The sequence below is a fragment of the Anabrus simplex genome, chromosome 3 (genome assembly GCF_040414725.1).
Source record: "Anabrus simplex isolate iqAnaSimp1 chromosome 3, ASM4041472v1, whole genome shotgun sequence".
In the NCBI taxonomy this organism is placed as follows: domain Eukaryota; kingdom Metazoa; phylum Arthropoda; class Insecta; order Orthoptera; family Tettigoniidae; genus Anabrus; species Anabrus simplex.
This window is the reverse complement of record NC_090267.1, coordinates 311012718-311029488: the sequence shown is the minus strand read 5'-3', so window position 1 is coordinate 311029488 and position 16771 is coordinate 311012718. Positions and strand designations below refer to the sequence as shown.

The 16771-nt window shown below is 38.3% G+C and overlaps 1 protein-coding gene across 1 annotated transcript in view; it reads right to left on the bottom strand.

Moving 5' to 3' along the window:
* Nucleotides 1-16059, bottom strand: part of LOC136866789 (retinol dehydrogenase 12-like) — a 104836-nt gene extending 88777 nt beyond the window's left edge. The window contains exon 1 of the mRNA XM_068227062.1: nt 15960-16059. The gene's annotated coding sequence lies outside the window, so the exon portion shown is untranslated. The remainder of the gene's footprint in view (nt 1-15959) is intronic.
* Nucleotides 16060-16771: the final 712 nt, after the last annotated feature.

Sequence of the window (16771 nt, the reverse complement as noted above, 5' to 3'; positions counted from 1 at the left end):
TGCCCAAGGTCTACTTTGAAAGAGAGGGAAATGGATAAAGATGAAATAGCGGATCAACAGCTGAATGAATCAGATACAAAAAGATCCTAGAGAAGAGGAATATCTAAAGGGAGAATATTTTTCCTTTGAATTTGTTTGAAAGGTGTATCTACATGTGGCATCACTGAATGGAAAAATTGAGCCATAATAAGAAATTCTTGTTCTATTGCAATCGAACAAAGCCTGATGCAAGGGAAATAGTCATGGACCCATGTCTTTAAAATTAGAGAAAAACATGCAGACTTGTGTAAAATGTTGTAAAATTCAGATCTGCTTGGTGAGCATAGCAATGAATAATTGAATGGGTTCTCGCAAAACAAAAAAAAATGGGCTAGCCAATAAATTTTAAAATATGAGTTATGTGCTGCCATCTATTGCAGAAGGTTCAAACTATCTTCTGTGAGTTGGGCTTACATGAGGAAATCCTGTGTGATGAGATATCAATTTGTAAATTTTATGATATTTTATTGCAAAATCGGGCTAACAGAATTTTATCTAGTTCCTGCCCATAAATATCTTCCCTGTGGGAGGGATTTTAGGTTGAGTTAAGAAAAAAAAAGGGACTTTTTCTTGTATTTTTGTGCAGGATGAATGGGTGGATTTAAGAAAGGATCTAGAGTAAAAGAAGCCATATCAAGAAGTAAAAATGAGAAATGATAAGTTAGTGATCACTTAACTTTTGCTAGAAAAAGTAACAAGGACTACTAATTAGTAAACTTTCAAGCTGTCTATTTAGAAATAAACCATTTTAAGCATTTCTTAAATATTCATACAGTATTTTTGAGGAATATGATCATGTTGGTTGACATTAACAAAAGGAACAGAATTGGTGCTTGGCCATCATCCACTGATATTGAGCTGCCACAAATGTACATTGGTACAAGGATAAAAAAGCCTTAAAAGCTTAAGGAATTGCTTGAACTACCTGAAAAATTAATCAATCAATCAATACTGATCTGCATTTAGAACAGTTACCCAGGTGGTAGATTCCCCATCCGTTGTTTCCTAGCGTTTTCTTAAATGATTTCAAAGAAAAATGAAATGGCATATGGCTCTTAGTGCCGGGAGTGTCCAAGGACATATTCTTCTCACCACGTGAAGGTGTTTCGATTTGACGCCCGTAGGCGACCTGCGCGTCATGATGGGGATGAAATGATGATGAAGACAACATATACACCCAGCCCCATGCCAGCACAATTAATCAATGATGGTTAAAATTCCCGACCCTGCCAGGAATCAAACCCGGGACCCCTATGACCAAAAGCCAGCACGCTAACCATTTAGCCATGGAGCTATTGGAAATTTGAAATTTATTGAACCCTTGGTAAGTTATTCCAGTACCTAACTCCCATTCCTATAAATGATGATTTGCCCCAAGTTGTCCTCTTAAATTCCAACTCTATCTTCATATTGTGATCTTTCCTACTTTTAAAGACACAACTCAAACATATTCGTCTACTAATGTCACTCCACGCCATCTCTCTGCTGACAGCTCAGAACATACCACTTAATGGAAATTCCAAGTTCCCATGGAGGGAATTAGATTCTTTTCCACCAATAGAGCATATCAAAAATTAGATAAAAAATTAGATGGATGGCTTGTCCGGCGTTTGCTCTATTAACCAGCGTTTCGTCTTAGGTCTGACACTAGACTCTTCAGAGTGGGACGTGTCAGACCCTACCCACTGACGCTGGGGTGTATGCAGGTGAACTTGACGAAACGCTGGTTAATAGAGCAAACGCCGGACAAGCCATCCGTCTAATTTTTGATCTAATTTTTTATATGCTCTATTGGTGGAAAAGAATCTAATTCCCTCCATGGGAACTTGGAATTTCCATTTGGAATTGCTAGGCGGGCATTAATTCCATTGTGGAGTTTTATCTCCCGTATGCAGTTATCAGACTGTGCTTCATAAATAAGCTTCTGATAAGTTCACCTGCATACACCCCAGCGTCAGTGGGTAGGGTCTGACATGTCCCACTCTGAAGAGTCTAGTGTCAGACCTAAGACGAAACGCTGGTTAATAGAGCAAACGCCGGACAAGCCATCCATCTAATTTTTGATCTAACATACCACTTAGTCGAGCAGCTAGTCTTCTTTTTCCCAAGTCTTCCCAGCCCAAACTTTGCAATATGTTTGTAACACTACTCTTTCGTCGGAAATCACCCAGAATAAATCAAGCTGCTTTTCTTTGGAATTTTTTCCAGTTCATGAATCAAGTAATCCTGGTAAAGGTCCCATACACTGGAAGCATACTCTAGCTTAGCTTAGTTGGGGTCTTACCAGGGACTTATATGCTCTCTCATTTACATCCTTACTACAGCCCCTAAACACTCTCATAACCATGTGCAGAGATCTAGGCCTATACCCTTTATTTACAATCACATTTATGTGATTACCCCAATGAACATCTTTCCTTACATTAACACCTAGATACTTACAATGATCCCCAAAAGGAACTTTCACCCCATCAATGTAGTAATTAAAACTGAGAGGACTTTTCCTATTTGTGAAACTCATAACCTGACTTTTAACCCTGTTTATCCTCATACCATTGCCTGCTGTCCATCTCACAACATTATCGAGGTCATTTTGCGGTTGTTCACAATCTTGTAACTTATTTATTACTAGCGAATGTACCCGTGCTTCGCTACGGTATTCTACATTGTATTCGAATATCGAAGTAAATAGTGTACATGCAGTAAATAAGATTGTTTTAAAATTGCATGTCTCTTAGCGTTATCCGAGAAAGAGCATGGGGAGGTCCCCGTACATTGTTTCCAATGTAAATTGTTTGTTACGGATTTGTGATATAACGGCAGGCTCACTTGCCTACTGCCATTCACAATCGAGTTGGGAAGTTTACATTATAATTGCAGGCCCCATTGCCTACTACACAGACAGAATCGATTTGGGGAGTTTTCGTTAAAATGGCAGCCCCCTTTTCCTACTTCCAGACAGATTATAGTTGAGGAGTTTCTATTATAATGGCAGGTAATTACCCTACTATCACTCAAAATTGAGTTGTGCAGTTATCATTATAATGCCAGGCCCATTTTCCTACTGCCAGCCAGCTTACTGCCAGTCACACCAAGTTGGTGAGTTTCCATCAAAATAGCAGGCCACTATGCCTAATGCCAATCACATTTTAGATGAGGACATTTCTTTATAATGGCGGGCACCCTTGCCTACTGCCAAACACAATCGGGTAGGGAAGTTTTAAACAAAACTGCATGCTCCCTTGCCTTCTGCAAGTCAAATCGAGAAGTGAACTATTCATTACAATTGTAAGCCTTCCTTACTAATGACAGTTACACAGGAGTTGGAGAAGGAACCCTTTCCTACTATCAGTCAAAGTCGGTGTGGGGAGTACTGATTACAATAGCAGACCCACCCTTTCTCGACCGCTACAAATCGACATCAGCGAATATATATAGATCGACATACGAAAATATATGCGTGTTTACAATATTGAAGACCTTCATTTACAGATTAACTGCTACTAAACGTACGTCATATCGACAAAGGATTATACCATAAGACACGCTGGATTTAGTGGCCTAAATGGCTGGTCCGATGATATGTCATCTATTCTTGGGTCAGATCGAGTTAGAAACGTGGAACAGGGTAAAGGTTTTGTAAGATTATCTCACATTACATTACTTTTCGGATAATTATGTGACAGCTACATACATAGCATTTGGCTAACATATAGCTACTGGGTGGGCCAATTTTCGTGAAGAGTTTGATGATTCTGTACTTGATATAAGTAACTGAAAGTATGAATTATGCATGTGAAAATTCCAAATTGACTTAACATCGATTAATAGAGAAAAATCAAACGTAAAAGAGATACAGATACGGCAAAAGTCATAAGACCAAGGTTTTAGATCATTCCAAATTGAACGTAGATTGTGCAATCCGTTATGTGATAGGAATTTCCGAAGGTCTGCACCATCATTAAAATTGCCTGCATATTTCGATATTCTTCGCGGATAAAAAGTGAAAAATTTAATGATCTTGGATGTTTTCCGTTCATTACAGGCTAAAACGTATAATTTTATCAAATTTCAATTACCTTCTTTATCTTTTGGCAGATTATGCCGCAATCTGGATTTTGGGCAAGGCGGGTAAAAATTAGGACTTTTAGGAAACTAAACCAAAAATTATGGAGATGGTCATTATTACCCCTTAAACGGAAAGCTGTACGAAAATTTCGCCAAAATAGTCAGTGTAGAGGCACACAGTCATTATGATTTGATTTATATAGATAAGAAATCTGCTCCATGTAAAATACCTTTTGGGCTATGTCCGCTGGACTTAACCTGCAAAAGTGACCATTCATGATATCTCCCTTATTAATCCTCCTGACGAAAAAATGCACATGCAAAAAAGGTTTAGAGGTGGAATTCCATCACGTTTGGTCGATTTCCAGTCAGGTTGGTCTTGTTCTGTATATATTGTGGAAGAGTAAAATCACCATTTCGGTTCCCTATAAACCGCCAGTCCATTCCGGAACATGAATTGTTATTTACGTTTAAAACCTACCTTTGGATAGGTGGATGCTAAATATAAATTTTGGTTCGAATGTCTTCAGTAGTTTTCAAGTTGTAAGGAATAAGCTTTACACGCACCCGCTCCTGAGTTAAGTCTCCCTTATTAATCCTCGTATCGAAATGATGCACATGAGAAAAAAGGTTTAGAAATTAATTTCTACCAAGGTAGGTAGATTTCTATTAAGTTTGGTTGTGTATATTTTGTGGAAGTGCAAAATCACTGTTTCGGTTTTGTATAAACCCCCAGTCAGTTCAGGGATTTAGAAACAATATTTGCCCTAAAACCTATCAAGGACAGGTGTATTCTAAATATGAATCTTGGTGGAAATACATCCAGTAGTTTATAGCACTCGCGTACATACAGCGTAATTAAGGAAGAAAATAATACAGTTAAGAAAGTCGAAAGTAATAGAAAATGGATTATAACTGAGGACAGCTGGATAACGACAAATATGTAAATGCCAAGTGAATGTATTGGAAAATCAAATGCCCCTCAATAAATTATGCTAGTGTGAGTTATGAATATAATAAAGCGGTAACAGAGGAGAAATTTAGGTCCAGTGATTCTTAGATAAACAAATAATAAGAAGATGACTAATGGTGTTATTACTTAATCTATTCGAGGGCGGTTATAACCTCCAATGATATTCCGCCAATATCCCGCAGATAGGCCGATTGATGCCTCTATTGCCTTCTACCCAAGGAACAACCACGAATTTAAAAGCATGATGAGGAAAATGGCAATACGTTACTTCCCTGCTGGCATGCAGTCAGAGACGTTGCCATGGTAACCTGTAGGTTCGTTGTCGGTCTGTCGGTCACTCAATGCAGAGCATGATACCAGCAGAAAATTGTAAATTTCTCCGTCATGTGAAGAGTAAGGTAAATTATGAACAAAACGAAAGTTGTTTATAATGAAGAGATGTTTCACGTACGGGAAACGAAGTTTACAGAAAATCAATAGTATAAGAGAAAATGGAGGAAAACCACCCGTCTATTCAAAGATTTTAAAATGATATGTATATCGAAACCTTCCACGGGTTGAGTATACTCTAAATATGAAGCTTGATTGAGATCTATCCAGCCGTTTCGACGTGATGGTGGAAAAACCATTCTGGTTTTCCTATAAACCCCCGTCTATTCGAAGATTTTAAAATGATATGCATATCGAAACCTTCCCCGGGATGAGTATACTCTAAATATGAAGTTTGGTTGAGATCTATCCAGCCGTTTCGACGTGATGGTGGAACAGACAAACAGACAAACAAACAGACACGAAAAGTAAAAACCACCGATTCGGTCTTGAGTTGACCTAAAACGGATAAATATCTGAAAAATTGGCAAAACAAAAGAAAGTACAGACAGCGGACCCTCTACAATTTTATTTATATAGACTCTATCACAATAACATCATCTGCAAAAAGCTTTATCTCGGATTCCACTTCTTTACTCGTATCATTTATATAGAAAACATAAAGGTCCAATAATACTGCCTTGTGGAATGCCCTTTTTACTTATTACAGGGTCAGATAAAGCCTTGCCTACTCTAATCCTCTGAGATCTATTTTCCAGAAATATAGCACCCATTCAGGCACTCTTTTTTCTAGTCCAATTGCACTCATTTTTGCCAGTAGTCTCCCAAGATCCACCCTATCAAATGCTTTGACAGGTCAATTGCGATACAGTCCACCTGACCTCCTCAATCCAAGAAATCTGCTATATCTTGCTGGAATCCTACAAGTTGAGTTTCAGCAGAATAACCTTTCCTAAACCCAAACTGCCTTCTATCAAACCAGTTATTAATTTTGCAAACATGTCTAATATATTCAGAAAAAATGCCTTCAGAAAGCTTACATGCAATGTATGTCCAACTTACTGGCCTGTAATTTTCAGCTTTATGTATATCTCCCTTTCCTTTATATACAGGGGCTAATATAGCAACTCTCCATTCATTTGGTATAGCTCCTTCATGCAAACAACAATCAAATAAATACTTCAGATACTTTACTATATCCCAACCCAATGTCTTTAGTATATCCCCATAAATCTTATCAATTCCACCGATTTTCTAGTTTTCAACTTTTGTATCTTATTGTAAATGTAATTGTTATCATATGTAAATTTTAATTCTTCTTTAGCATTAGTCACCTCCTCTCCCTGGATATTATCCTTGTAACCAACAATCTTTACATACTGCAGACTGAATACTTCCACCTTTTGCAGATCCTCACATACACACTTCCCTTGTTCATTAATGATTCCAGGAATGTCCTTCTTGGAACCTGTTTCTGCCTTAAAGTACCTATACATACCATTCCATTTTTTTTACTAAAATTTGAATGACTGCCAATTACACTTGCCATCATGTTATCCTTAGCTGACTTCTTTGCTAGATTCAATTTCCTAGTAAGTTCCTTCAGTTTCTCCTTACTTCCACGGCCATTTCTAAATCTATTTCTTTCCAACCTGCACTTCCTTCTTAGTCTCTTTATATCTCTCTATTATAATAAGGTGGGTCTTTACCATTCCTCACCACATTTAAAGGTACAAACCTATTTTCAAATTCCTCAACAATTGCTTTAAACCCATCCCAGAGACTGTTTACATTTTTATTTACCAGTTTTCCACCGATCATATTTATAAAAACTCCCTCATGCCTGCTTTATCAGCCATATGATACTGCCTAACAGTCCTACTTTTAAAACCTTCCTTTCTATCACATTTATTTTTAACTACAACAATAATCACTTCATGATCACTGATATCATCTCTTACTTCGGTTTCTCTATACAGCTCATCTGGTTTTATCAGCACCACGTCCAGGATATTCTTCCCTCTAGTTGGTTCCGTTAATTTCTGAATCAGCTGCCTTTCCCATATTAGTTTATTTGCCATTTGTTGTTCATGCTTCCTATCGTTCACATTTCCATCCCAATTGACATTTGGTAAATTGAGATCTCCGCTAGAATCACATTCCTTTCCATGTCACTTCTCACATAGCTCTTTATCTTATCAAATAATTCTGAATCAGTGGCAACGCTACCCTTTCCCGGTTTGTACACTGCAAAGACATCAAGTTGCCTATTAATATCAGAAATGAGCCTTACACTTAAAATTTCATGTTTGCCATCTTTAACTTTTCGTAGCATACAAATGAATACTCCCCCTCCCACCATTCCTATCCTGTTTCTATGATACACACTTCAGTTACATGATAAAATTTATGCATCCATTATATCATTTCTCAATCATGATTCAACTCGTATTACAATATCTGTTAAGTATATATTATTTAATTATTTAATTCTATTCCTTTCTTTACAATACTTCTACAGTTCTATGCTAATATTTTTATGTCATCCCTACTTGACTTCCAGATCCCTGTAAACCTTATCACCGCTCCCTAGACCACCCCGTTTCCCTGAATGTATCTCCCTATTACCCTTCCAAACAAATTTCCAAGCTTATACGTACCACTGTTATTTAAGTGAAGGCCATCTGAGCGCAGATCCCTTTCTCTTACCCACCCATTAGGATGTAGAAATCTTACTCCCAATTTCCCACATACCCACTCCATAGTTTCCTTTAAATCCCCAATCACCCTCCAGTCAGTATCCCTCCTACACACTATTCCACTGATAACGAACTCTGCTTCCTTAAACTGCACCCGTGCTGCATTTACCAGATCCCACACATCCCCAACTATGTTGGTACTTATACCTGCTTGCTTTACATTGTTGGTACCAACGTGAAAACCGGGCGAGTTGGTAGTGCTGTTAGGGGCGTGCAGCTGTGAGCTTGCATCCGGGAGATAGTGGGTTCGAATCCCACTGTCGGCAGCCCTGAAGATGGTTTTCCGTGGTTTCCCATTTTCACACAAGGCAAATGCTGGGGTTGTACCTTAATTAAGGCCATGGCTGCTTCCTTCCAGCTCCTAGGCCTTTCTCATGCCATCATCGCCATAAGACCTATCTGTGTTGGTGTGATGTAAAGCCACTAGCAAAAAAAAAAAAAAATCCAACGTGAAACACTACCACCTTCTCCTTTCCCTCCTCCTTCTTTTCTACTTTCCTCAACATCTGCCTCAACCTAATTCCTGGATAACACTCTACCCTAGTTCCCTTTCCTCCACACACTTTCCCAGATGTCTAACAATCGAACCCCCCATGACCAGAGCCTCGACCCTGCCCACCTCGTTTGATACCCTCCCCTCCTGGTCAGCCCTATCTTTCCTGACAGCTGCAGAAGCTCCCTTTTCTCCCACCTACGACCCTGTTCCACCTGTCTTTTCCTATCCTGTACTGTACATTCCCCTTTTCTACATTTACCCTTCTCAGAAACAGTTCCGTGTTCCTCATCTTCCCTCTGCTGTTCTACCTGCAGTGACTCATACCAATTTCTCACTGACGCCTGTCCTGAATTCTGATCCTGAATAGAGCCCTTAGCCTGCAATCTCCTTCCCCTTAGAACGTTGGACTACCTGTCTTCTACAATTCCCTGTTTCCTTCCCATCCCTCTTTTACACCCACTGTATCCTGTACATTGTTTGAGGGAGACCTACCTTCCTTCCTGTCTTCTGAGAGAATCCTAATTATCTCCCTCAAACTCTCCAACTCCTCCCCCATACTCCTCAATGTCTCACCACACCCACAGTTCCTACACTTGCATTCCTTAGCCATCCTTTACGAAAAAATGAAAAGAAAAGGAAAAATAAAATAACTTATTGTGTGCAAAAAATATGAAAGGAAAGAAATATAGTCTAGGATAGTACACAAAGATCACACGACAATAAAGCGATTAATATACTACTACACTAAAATACTACTTAGTTGTACTCTATTTTTATCCTACAACACCATAAGAGGATAAAAATTGCCGTTAATTACTGAATACCAAAAGGAATACACAAGAATTACACAATTCTAAACTGCAGTTAAGCCTATCCTAATTATAACTGCAGAATTCTAGTAAAAGAATTTCTACGGATACCTCTACCTTACTACACAATTATTTTACAATAATAGAATAAGCACGCTAACCTCCCCATGGTACTACAGCCCTTGAAGTGCCTTGCCCTACCAAACAACTGCTGCTCAGCCCAAAGACCTGCAAACCATGAGGTGTCATGTGGTCAACACGACGTATCTTTTCAGCCATTATCCTTGGCTTTCTAAGCCAGAGCCGCTATCTCACCGTCAAGTAGCTCCTCGATTCTAACCATGTAGGCTGAGTGGACCTTGAACCAGCCCTCAGGTCCAGGTAAAAATTCCTGTCCTGGCCTGGAATCGAACCCGGGGCCTCCGGGTAAGGGGCAGGAATGCTACCCCTACACCAAGGGGCCGGCAGAATAAGTATGCTAATTTCTAACAAGATATTACTTGTATACTACTGTACAGTACTCTACAATAATTTTAAACTACGTTCAGACGTATTCTAATTACAATAATATATGTTACTACTAAGCACATACAGAACTGAAAATTTAACTGAACTGAATATGTCCCTCCAAGATATCACCACTATTACAGAGAAATGGCAGCTGGCAATGGCCAAGAAGTTGCTGAGGAATCATTCTCCAATGCATTAGAATATGACCAATATGGCTGATGATTGTCCTATGAGGGAAAGTTATGTAACTTCCCAAAATAAGTATGCAGCACCTTTATATATATAGTCTATTGTACATAAAACACCTTCTTTTTGGTATTTTACGATCATAAAATAAAGGTTGCTTACAAATCTGAGGTAAACTATTATCTATATACATTTCCATTTACTTAGGAACAACCTCCTGTATTTACAGGCTGCCACTAATTACAAGGTAAAACATATCAAATTTTCTGTACAGATCTATTAATTGAAGAAAACTCTAAATTATAAAGGAATAGTATAATTAGTGCGGCATTTCAGAGCTGTAGCTGTAGAGGTGGTGTCTCAGGATCTTGATGGAACCTCGGAGGATGAGAGTCGCAATTTCGGGGATGAGCTTCATTGGGAGTTGGAAGTGTTTCCATGTGGCAACGAAGTGACGGGGTATAGTACTGCGAGCTCCAACCATTATCCCTATTATTTCAATTTCCTGAAGGTGGTATTTCTCTTCAATTTTTTATAATCCTATTTTCCAAGAACTTTTCATGTTTAATACAGTTCTATTATACTGCACACTATTGATTTATTTATTTATATTGTATCAGAAGCATACATAAGTTTAAAATAAGATAAAATAATGACAAAAATTTATATATTTTAGTATCGGTATAATTATTTCTTGACTTTTGCAAATGTTGCTTTAACTCTGTTCTGATAAAATGATGCTTAGCCCATTTCTGCAAGCACCCATTCAATTTGCAGCAGGATGTATTTCCTTTGTACATCTCCAGTTGCTCATTCATGACTGCTGCACCATCATAAGTCTGTCCAATCATTTTACTTGGGTCTTTATCTACAGCAACATCTGCTAGTTCTTTTATTACATAATTATTAATTCCATCTGCACTTCTGTCTTCAAGTTTTTTTCTTTTCTTTTTTTTTTTTTGCTATTCGCTTTACGTTGCACCAACACAGATAGGTCTTATGGCGACGATGGGACAGGAAAGGCCTAGGAATGGGAAGGAAGCAGCCATGGCCTTAATTATGGTATAGCCTCAGCATTTGCCTGGTGTGAAAATGGGAAACCACGGTAAACTATCTTCAGGGCTGCCGACACTGGGGTTCAAACCCACTTTCTCCTGGATGCAAGCTCACAGCTGCGTGACTCTAACCACACGGCCAACTCGCCTAGTCTCTTCAAGTTTAAAGAAACCCCAGAAGAATTCATGAATTTCTCCTTCGAAAAACACACGACATATTACTGGATTCATCAACTTGGATAGATAAGTAATCAGTTTCATCAACTTGTTTATTAACACAAATCAAGAATTGCATCTAAGATTTCATTTTGAATTGTTTTGATATACTTTAAAACCATTTTGAGTTGTGTATGTGTCCTCTTATAGCCATGCCAAAGGAGGCTACAAATTCCACCAGTCCATGTAATATGCCTGGATTCCACTGTCTTTCTGCTCATCATGGCCTCTCAGTGCTAATTCATGAGCCCCACAAAATTATATGCAATCTATTAATCTTGACAAAATGTGTCTATTTTTATTCATTTGCTCATGTTGTTCTTGGTTGACAATCTATAATCATCTATTTGATGGCTTATATCCATTTGATCTAACATTGCAAAGTACATTTTGTTTAGTAAATGGTATTTACAGGTTTCATGCATCTTGATTTTGTCATCCAAGTGTTCTTTTTTTTGCTAGTTGCTTTACGTCGCACCGACACAGATAGGTCTTATGGCGATGATGGGACAGGGAAGGGCTAGGAGTGGGAGGGAAGCGGCCGTGGCCTTAATTAAGGTACAGCCCCAGCATTTGCCTGGTGTGAAAATGGGAAACCACGGAAAACCATTTTCAGGGCTGCCGACAGTGGGGTTCGAACCTACTATCTCCCGAATGCTGGATACCGGCCGCATTTAAGCGACTGCAGCTATCGATCTCGGTCATCCAAGTGTTCTAAGTCTGAAACATCAGTAAGTTGTTGTCCACACAACACGAATTTCAAACAGAATATACAAAATAGAGTAAACAAAAAACAAAAGAATCTGTACACACATTTCCAGTTATATTTACTACAAATATTTTGGTTAAATTTTAATTATCTATTATTACATGGACATCTGGAAGTTGGCCGGACCAGTGGTGCCACTCTATTTTTTTATTTTTATTTTTTACAAAATTTAAATGCTATTTGCACCATATGTGAGGAACCTGCGTGTATTTTGTAAATGGCAGAAGTGTAAACTGTTGGATGTGAGGAAAGGAACATTAAGGATAACACAAACATCCAGACCCCAGGCCAGGAATATTAATCATTTACAATTTAAAACCCCTGACCCAGCCGGGAACCGAACCAAGGGCCGCCGGTTGACAGGTGGACGCGTTGCCCCCTACACTGCGGGGCCGGATACTCTATCTTTGTACCGCTGTTCAAGAAAGGTTCTCCACTTGACTGTGCAACTACCAAATGATCGCCCTCATCTCCCATGCCAGTAAAGTCTGCTCATGGTGCTGAACGAGAGGATGAAGACCTTCTTACTTCCAGAAATATCAGAGGAACAAGCCGGGTTTGTTCCAGGCAAAGGAACTCGTGAGCATATCCTAAACATCTGGCAGCTCATAGAGAAGACAAGGAAGTACAATGTCAAGATGTTCCTGTACATTGTGGGCTACAAGAAAGCCTTCGATAAGGTGAAATGGTCAAAGCTCTGGGCCATACTCATTGACATGCAGACGCCAAGACATTTAGTGTACCTGATTCAGCAATTGTACTCTTCGAACACTGTGACAGTGAGAGTTAATTGCAACTTCTCAGACATCTTTTCTACTACTGCTGGAGTGCAACAAGGTTGCATTCTCTCTCCCCCCCCCTTCCTCCTATTTAATGTATACAGTGAGTACATTATGAAGGAGATTCTCAAGGATTGGAGTGTTGGCATCACAGTTGTTGGCAGGAAAATTAACAATCTCAGATATGTGGATGACACTTGATAATTGCAACAGATGATCATGAACTAGAAACCATCATGTGGAGGTTAGACAAGCAAAGCAGAGAATATGGTCTTGAAATCAACAATAAAAAGACAGAAGTGACTATTGTAGATTGTTTTAATAACAACAGACTTGCCATAACAAGAATTGCTGATTATGATGTTGTCAGTCGCTTTGAGTATTTGGGATCTATTGTCACAAATACCAGAGACTGTGAATCTGAGATCCGTAAGCGCATTGCGATTGTGAGAAATTCTACAGCAAAACTTACTTGCATCTAGAAGGACACCTCCATCACTTCCAAGACAAAGCTCACTCTCATTCAAACTCTGATCTTCCCTATCGTGACCTATGCAGCAGAAACTTGGACAATGAAGATGGTGGATTGCTGCAGGATTGATGCTCTAGAAATGTGGTGCTATAGGAGATTACTGCGAATACCATGGACAGCACACCGTACTAATGAATTGATCCTGCAACAGCTTGGCATCAGAACAAGACTGTTGATCCTTATCAACCAAAAACAACTCAGATGTTTTGGCCATATTGCCAGAAGACAGGAGGCAATGGAAATACTTATCATAGAGGAAAATGTCAAGAGCCAAAGACCTAGAGGACGTGCACCTGTTGCGATGGATAGGCCAGATCAAGAGCTTGACCAGGATGAGCTTACAGCAAGCAAGTCACCATGCCCAAAGCAGAGGTTCCTTGTCGCATGATGCCACTACACCCTTACGAAGGGTTGGACTCAAAGACAGATTATATGTTCTATTTTTAGAATGATATGTGCCTTGAATTGAAAGACCTGGTCTAAGTGGTCCTAATTGTTTAATTTTTAGCATGTCATACATTAATTCTTTTCAAAGAATGTTCATAAAACTGTAATATATAAAACAGAATTTAAGACATGCACAGTTGTTCACAAGAAAGGGGAATACTTCTGTTCTCAAAGTTTCAGCTTGTTGCTGCACTAGTGGCCTTTGCAGGTGAAAAGCGAGCATGTCCTCCTCGAAGTGAATTTTGACTTTACATGTTTTACTTTGTGGCATCTTGGAAGCAACCTGGAAGGAACTGACATGCCCCTAGCAGGGTTCAGATGTACTCCACCTGCAAGGAGAGTGATATGGCTCTGATATTCACTGCGAGATTGGTGCTAGGGTTGATCTTAATATTAATGAATCGGTTCAGTCGACCTTTGTTACTAAGAAATAATTATGCATTAAACTAATAATAATATGAATATCCAGTCGTGCGGTGTAGGGAGCAACATGTCTGCCTGTCACCTGGTAGCCCCGGGTTTGGTTCCCGGCTGGGTCAGAAGTTTTTAATTGTAAATGATTAATATCCCTGGCCTGGGGACTGGGTGTTCGTGACGTCCTTAATGTTCCTTTCCTCACATTCAGCACTTTATACTTCCGCCATTTACAAAATGCATGCAGGTTCCTCACATATGGTGCAAGTAGGGGCAAAAGATCTTTCTAGGTCGACGCCCCGAACAAATAGCATTTTAAAATAATAATAATAATAATAATAATAATAATAATAATAATATGAACAATAAGAAATATCAAGTAGAGCATGTGACCCTGCATTCCTTAATGTCAGCTGCCACTGGGAGAATTGGTGGCAAAACAGGGTCTTGTGGAAGATCATTATCCCTTCCCACACCTATCTTGCTGGAATGGAGAAATAATGATGAAACTGATGATGACAATGATGTCCATCATGACATTCAACCAGAGATGAAAAAAAACTTCTAGGATGGATAACATTGGAATGTTAAACTATGTCTTTCCAGTTACATTACCTAAGGCTATCTTGACTCAAATTCATCCTTTAATTTGTAGCTGGGAGTTGAATTTGAGACAGTCAAATGGAAAACCACATGATAACAGCAATAAGATATATTTTATCCAATGATATCAATCCAAGAAACCACTTAATAATAATAATAATAATAATAATAATAATAATAATAATAATAATAATAATAATAATAATAATAATAATAATAATAATAATAATAATAATAATAATAATAATAATAATAATAATAATAATAATAATAATAATAATAATAAATACACCCTCTTGAAGTTTGTAATAAATCTTACATGACAACTTTTCCTAGAAGGCAATCCTACTACAACAAGTACAATGTAAATCTTCAACTCTTCAAAATGGGAAATGGTCATAAAAACAAACATTTCCATAAAATGTTCATGAAAGACGGGAAAATTAAGGCCTTGAAGCTGACTAGTACATTAGTTTTGCAGAGTTTAGAGGAGAACAAAGACTGGCCTGGGTTTGCCAGAAGGGAAAGGTGGAAAATAAATTGTACCACATTTAGCCTGGAACCCTGCAGTTAGCATCAAAGTCTTGCTAAAAGTGGTTAATTGCAACTTGACTGTTGGGAAATGCTACTTAACTGCTGGGAAACACTACATGCCTACAATTCATAAGCAGTCTCCTAAAGAAAGGAGTAAAAATGTAAAATCACTGTAGAAAGTAGGAATGAACAAATCAGGGCTAATTGAAGAGTATACTGCAGTATACTAGATTGCTGCTCCTTATGCTTACTAGTTGTCTCTGGAAATTCAATTCAGAATGTCTTCTATAAAATCCATGATTATTTGTGGATTCGACTTTTTAACTAGTCTGCCATTGTTTAAAAATTCAATATCTCCAATTTTGTTTTGTTTTGTTTTGTTTTGCAAATTATGGTAGAATTCTAATGCCATTCCAGTCTCTTACATAAAAAGAACTTACCAGTTTCTCCAAGAAACTCACACTGGCTTACTAACAAGCAACCTAACTTTGCTTGTCTGAGTAAGTATGCATTTATGTGACTGGTTGACTTTCACCTACCAGTAACTCCTTTATCTTCAGCACCAAATGGTGATAAGGCAGCCCTGGGAAGTATTGTAATTAGCCACTGAGTTTCTCAAAGGTTGCTGTTAAAGTTCTATAAGGCACTGTAAGAAATAAGAAAAGTTCCTTACTAACATTGAAATGGGTAAATTAAATGGGACTAAATAGAGATATGTAGGCCTAGTCTTGTTTGTCATGGTTAAATAGAAGTAAAATTTAAGTGAGAAACCTGCTCAACATAAATGTAAATGTTTCTAGTATGATCTATGATTTTCAGATTGATACAGCAAGCCAACTTGATTGAATGGTCCTTCATGGTCTGTTAACTACCACAGTTCATTCACCTACTTGATTCCTAAATTATTAAAATATATATATATACACTCGTAAAAGGGAATGTCCTGGCTGATTGTCAATCAATGCCAAGGCAAAACTACTGGACATAAAGAAATGAGATTTTGGGGATACATTTCTATCACAGTCTAAGTGCTTGCTAAGGAAGGGTTTCAAAAAATTCCACCCCTAAAGGTATGAAATGATGGTAAAACCCTGAAAACCAAAATATTCCTCTGAAACTGTTCATAGGAGAAAGTTGAAATTTCACTCAATGATTGGTCATTTATGCACAAGATGTTATGTAAGACAAATTTAGAAAGAAATGTCAGCCCTTGAGGGTTAAATGGGGTTAATATCTGAAAATAAAGAAATTC